The sequence below is a fragment of the Panthera uncia genome, assembly GCF_023721935.1.
Source record: "Panthera uncia isolate 11264 chromosome A1 unlocalized genomic scaffold, Puncia_PCG_1.0 HiC_scaffold_17, whole genome shotgun sequence".
Lineage (NCBI taxonomy): Eukaryota > Metazoa > Chordata > Mammalia > Carnivora > Felidae > Panthera > Panthera uncia.
Window position 1 is genome coordinate 23,894,871 of NW_026057577.1, and position 6,436 is coordinate 23,901,306.

Below are 6,436 nucleotides of genomic sequence, written 5' to 3' on the forward strand. Positions count from 1 at the left end.
TATGGATATTACAAGGCAAGTGGTCAAAATAGTGTCCTAAGGGACAATACGGGTATCTGTTATCACTTCTTAGTGCTGCTGACTTGTCCACCCTTCCCATCTCCACTCTTTTCTTTCTTAGTTTTTTTTAACGTTTATTTTTGAGACAGAGAGAGACAGAGCACGAATGGGGGAGGGTCAGGGAGAGAAGGAGACACAGAATCCGAAACAGGCTCCAGGCTCCGAGCTGTCAGCACAGAGCCCGACGCGGGGCTCGAACCCACGGTCCGCGAGATCATGACCTGAGCCGAAGTCTGACGCTCACCTGACTGAGCCACCCAGGCGCCCCTCCCCATCTCCACTCTTATTAGCATCCCAATCAAACATACAATACGTGCTGAGTCCAGAAGCCTTCTAGATCTTCAGTTTTTGAGCAGTGGCAACAGTAGAGGCAGGATGGAGATGCAGAATAGATGCCAGTGCAGCTTGGCCTGTGTGCCCCCCAGCCTCTCGCAGGCACCAGCTGCACTGCCAACGTTGCCTTGACAGATGGTGGAGATGAGGAGACTTCCTTCGGCGGTGATTCATGCCCCCAGGTGGCGACATAGTCACATCTGCCAACCACCTGGTGCTGGCACAAAGCTGCCAGCATTTTCATTTCCATCTTCAATTTTGACATCCACTTGTCTGTTTCCCTCTTCCTTTCTCATGTCGGAAGCTGCCAAGGGCTGTGCCATATTTAGCGTTCTCTTCCATGAAGGATTTTACTTCAGTTGAATTAAATAGATATGTATTCATCTGTAGGTTGATTTAAAAGTAGAGATGGGACGCCTGGGTGGCTCAGTTAAGCGTCTGATTCGGCTCAGGTCATGATCTCACAGTTAATGGGTTCAAGCGCTGAGTCCTGCTCTGTGCTGATAGCTAGGAGCCTGGAGCCTGCTTCAGATTCTGTGTCTCCCTCTCTCTCTGCCCCTCCCCCCTCACACTCTGTCTCTCTCTCTCTCTCTCTCTCTCAAAAATAAGTAAACATTAAAAACATTTTTTTACATAAATAAAAAATAAAAAGCAGACATACTGAGTTTTTATTATCCATCATGCACAAGTATACATTCTTGATATTCCATTCCCTGCTGCAGTCATTATAGGATCAATTTTGATGGAATTGGTGAGTATAAGATTGGAAGGAAAAAAAATGTATTTACAATGATTTAAAATGAACCTGTTGGGGTGCCTGGATGGCTCAGTCATTTACACATCTGACTCTTGATTCTGGCTGAGGTCATGATCTCATGGTTTGTGGAATCTAGCCCAGCAGTGGGCTATGCACTGACAGTGCAGAGCCTGCTTGGGATTCTCTGTTAGTCTCTCTGTGCCCCTCCTTTTCCCCCCCCCCCCCCCCCCCATGCTTTCTCTCAAATAAACATTTTTTAAAATATTTTTATTTATTTTTGAGACAGAGAGAGACAGAGCATGAGCAGGGGAGGAGCAGAGAGAGAGGGATACACAGAATCTGAAGCAGGCTCCAGGTTCTGAGCTGTCAGCACAGAGCCCGATATGGAGCTCAAACTTACAAACTCTGAGATCACGACCTGAGCCGAAGTCGGACACCCAACCGACTGAGCCACACAGGCGCCCCTCAAATAAACATTTCAAAAGCAATAAAATAAAATAGACCTATCATATAAAAAGAGAGTGTTCAACAGAAAAAAAAAAAAGATGCTTTTCTTTTTTCCTAGAATGCTCTTTATTTTGTAAAGTGTTAACCAGTTAGCAAATATTTATTGAGAACTTCTTGGGAACAAAAAGCTCAAGCAGGAACTCTAAGACTGAAAATATGCGTCACCTGAAGGCAAACTTAGAGCTTCACTCAGGCCTCCTATGGAGCTGTTCTCCATTTCCTTATCAGGTCTTCCCCAACTCCTATTCCCTAAATCCCCACAGCCTTCACATTTCCTTATTTTATCCAAGTGGGGAGAAGTATGTGTATATGCCAAATAGAATCTGAGATCTGCAGGTGAATTTCAAATACAGAAATATGAACCCACCTTGATTCTTGCCTTGATTCTGGCAGCAGGTGTTCAACTTGACATCAGTCAAAAATAACTCAGGGCCAGAAGTTCATATAAAAGTGAGAATATATACCCCAACATTAGGAGTAATAGCTTTCTGTATCTAATCTGTTAACTATTCACAATCAGCCTCAGGTTTATTTCCCCTTCTTTCCCAAACTTACCAAAGTGGCTCCAACACCTGTTTCTGAAAGGAAAATCTTGATAGGTGGTAAGTCAAATGTTAAAGGCAGTAATACTAAGAAAATGGGGGAGGGGGAAAAGCAGTATTCTGTGTATCCTTGAATTATTTTATTTTTCACTTGCCTCCTAGTTTTCATGCCATTCTAATATGCCGATAACCTACTCTTCTTTTTAATATTTTTATTTTCTCGGCCACCGGTTTCTTCCCTGTCCCTCCCCCCACTCCCACTTGGAGCTACTTGATACTATGTAAGCTTTAGACTGTAAGTTCCTGGTATTGGTTTTGAGAAGTTATATAAATCATGAGCTTGAAGGCTGAAGTTAAGATAAACTTTTCAACTCTTTTTCATTAGCAACCCTGGTCTATTTAAAGTATGCTGGGATTCATTTATCCTCCTTGTTAGCCAACTGGAATCTCAAGGGCACGGATTTTACAAAGCCCCTTGCGCATTTGGACTAGAAACTGAAAGAAGAGAACTTTGAAACTCTTTGATCCGCTCCAAGTGCTTCCCGTTTCTCAATTAATCTGTTCAACATTAAATTCAGGTTTGTGCTTTGATGGAAAAAACATTGCATCAAAATGTTTACTGAGCTAATCATTCAGTTAAAAGAAAATAGATTTTAGGAATAAATCTTAATGTGTATTTTTTGAAATCATTTTGCTTTTGTAAACTAAATTTATCACAAAAGATACCAATTTGCATATATTTTATAGTATTTTTCTGGAAATCTATTTTTTTATCAACAGAGAGTGCAGGCACACAAGTGGGGGAGGAGCATGGGGAGCAGGAAGGAGAGAATCCACACTCAGCAAGTGAAGCCAGCCACAGGGCTCTATCCCATGACCTTGAGATCATGACCTGAGCCAAAATCAAGAGTGCCACACTTAACTGAGCCACCCAAACACCCCTCTGGTGATCCATTATTACATAGATCTTCCTTAAGAATATCAAATAATTATATGATTTAAAAACTTATCAGTGTGTTTTCCCAGTATCAATAATGTTCATATTTTCATATGCTACATAAGGTAAGCAGAATTCTTTTAAGAAGGCTAAGACTCAGAGCACTGAAGAGAAAGGAACCATTATTGCTCATAATTAATTACCCATACTTTCTTTTACCCCTACCCCTTAGACATGTGCCGTTAATTTAGAAAAGGATCCTTTTGTCTCCAAACACTTCTGCAACGTATCATCTCACTTAGGAAGTCATTTTAATAAGGAAAGGGAAATGGCAAAGTGATTTGCTTATGTTATTTGACTCCTTATTGTGACCGCAAAACAGTATTGTTCATTAAATGTTACTCTGCACTGTTACTTAGGAAACCTCTCCTTTGAGCTTCATCAGCTCTCAAATATGTACCATTATCCCCATTTTACAGATGAGCAAAATGACTTCAGAAAGATGCACTTTGTTACTGTAATTTTAAAAGCTAGAATTTGCTTTAGAAATGTCCAGAGTCACCTTTGTTTTAAAGTAATATTTCACTCATATGGGGAATTTAAGAAACAAAACAGATGAATATAGGGGAAGGAAAAGATAAATCAAATAAGATGAAAACAGAGGGGGAGGCAAACCAGAAGAGACTCTTAAATACAGAGAACAAACTGAGGATTGATTGAGGGGAGGTGGGCAGAGGATGGGCTAAATGGGTGATGGATATTAAAGGAAGACAATTGTGATGAGCACTGGGTGTTTCTACTCTTGAAACCAATACTACACTATGTGTTAACTGACTTGCATCTAAATTTTAAAATGTAGAAAAAAAAATATCTGAGGATATTTAATCTCCATTTGGATAAGATTCAGCACTGACTTTTGAAGACCCAAGTTGTGGTTGTTTGAATTAGTATGTTATAAAACTCCACAAGTAAGCAGGATTTTGATTATATATAGTTTCATTGTTACTCTCTTCTTAAAACTCTCTAAAGTTTTCCAAGCTTACTTAGAATAAAACCCAAACGCTTGTGCCTGGTGATCTGTCCTTGCTTCTCCCCTACCCCATCCCCTGTCTCCTCACCCACACCCTGCTGTGTTCTGTTCCCATCACACTGGCCTCTGCTCAGATTTTTAAGCGTGCCAAACTCGCTCCCATGCTTAGGCCCCTGCCCTACTTGTCTCCTGAACTTGGAAAAATCATCCTTGAGATCTTGATCTTCTTCTCATGGCTGGCTTCCTTTCTGTACTTCGGGTCTCACCACAGAAGTCATCTCTGGAGAGAGGTTTTGCTCACCACCAGTCTTAAATAGCAACCTGCCACTTCATCTAAGTTACGTTCCTTAACCTCTCTGTTTATCACCATCAGATCATCATGATTACCCTGAGAAAGCATTTCATATACCTTTGTCTGGCATATTGTTTGCGTAAATCTGGTGTTTTTTTCATTGTTTGCTTTTTTATATACCTCTCTCCTTGTCTCCTTCCTTTCTAAATAATACACTCCATTAGAGCAAGGGCCATTACTGTCTTGCTCAGTGCTGTGCACTCAGGCTCTAGATGAGTGCTTAGCTGAACTCTCACTCTGGCTCAGGGATCTCAGTGCTGGGAGCATGACCCTGACTTAAAGAACACTGCTTGTAGTGATCAGGCTCCTCTCCATTTCTCTCTTCTCTATCCCTGTAATTATTCTTCTTCCTTAATGCACCTTTTCACTTATTTTAGCTCTGTGAGTTTGTAGCTTCATTGTATTCAGTGTCATGCATAATTTTATTCCTTTTACTCCTCTGCCCATCCATCAGCAAATTTTTCATATTTTAGCATAAGCTGAATATTTGTTAAATAGTAAGCAATACAGGGGGGAAAATACCTCCCTCCTCATAAGAATAACAAAACACGAGGGGCACTTGGGTGGCTCAGTCGGTTGAGTGTCCAACTCCAGCTCAGGTCACAATCTCACAGCTTGTGGGTTCGAGCCCCGCATCGCGTTCTGTGCTGACAGCTTGGAGCCTGGAGCCTGCTTCGGGTTCTGTTGCTCCCTCTCTCTCTGCCCCTAACCCACTTGCATTCTGCCTCTGTCTCTCTCAGAAATAAATAAACATTAAAAAAAAATTTTTTAAAGAATAACAAAACACAAAAAAACCAACCCCAAGTTCAAAGGGTTCTCCCCAATATCAGCAAGGATACTATTGCTTATTTCTTTCTTCCTCCTACTCTGCACAGTTGTGGCGGTGCTTCCCTTTAAAAGCTGCTTTTATTTCCAGAATTTGGAAATAAACCAGATCTCCAGTTGTCATTGTACTATCACCTAATCCATGCTCTCAGATCTCGCCTATGTTTGAAACTGTAGATCAAAGACTCTAATTTAGGGGAGTCTACACTTCTGTGAAATCGAAACACCCCTGGGGTCTATCAGTGACCGTCGTGGACTCAGGGATCCACCTTATCAAGGGGTTTTAAGCAGATTTTGAGACTGACTGATCTGTGTTAACAAATCTTACAAGGCAAAGAATTCCAGTGCTCCTCAATACAATGATAACAATGCTGATTAATTTACAAAGGCATATTGGCTGGCTCCATGTTATTATCTTTTCAATAGCCAAAGCTTCCTAGAAGCAAAATTCAAGAAAAAGGGGTATCTGGTAAGCACAGGCTTGGAGTTAATGAAAACGGATGATGATAAACCATATTGCCATCAAGCTCTGAGGGGCTGAGAGTCAAAGGCGTAAAGCAAGAGTCTCCCTGAACCCTAAGCCTTTATCTCAGATGGGCTACTAATCATCCTTCCAATGCATGTTACTATATTCCCTCTTCAGTTACAGCACTGTTAGAATAAAGTCTAGTATCATAGTGCATGTACAGCCATGTTTTAGAGGGAAAAATATTTTGGACTATTTCAGTCTTCGGAGCTTATTAAATTATATTTTTAAAATATCAACTAGGGCAAACTAAAATCTTGCACTCTATGCAAGAGCAATTATAAAAAAAAAAACCTGCATTCTTACTAATGTGCATCGGTGACTAATGATCAGGCTAAAAAGACAAAGAGAAAAATATTCAGAAGTTTTCAGTGCCTTGAACTCGCTTCAGTTACACACTTTATTTTAACTCAACTGTTTGAACTTTGCAATCAAATGTGTGCTTTGCAACTAAACTGAAAAAGCAGTACATGAAGGCAGCAACTTCTACGTTGTTGAGAAAGTGACTAGCCACAGTTAATGACTAATTGCTAATTGATATGTCATATCCATCACACATGTAAGTAC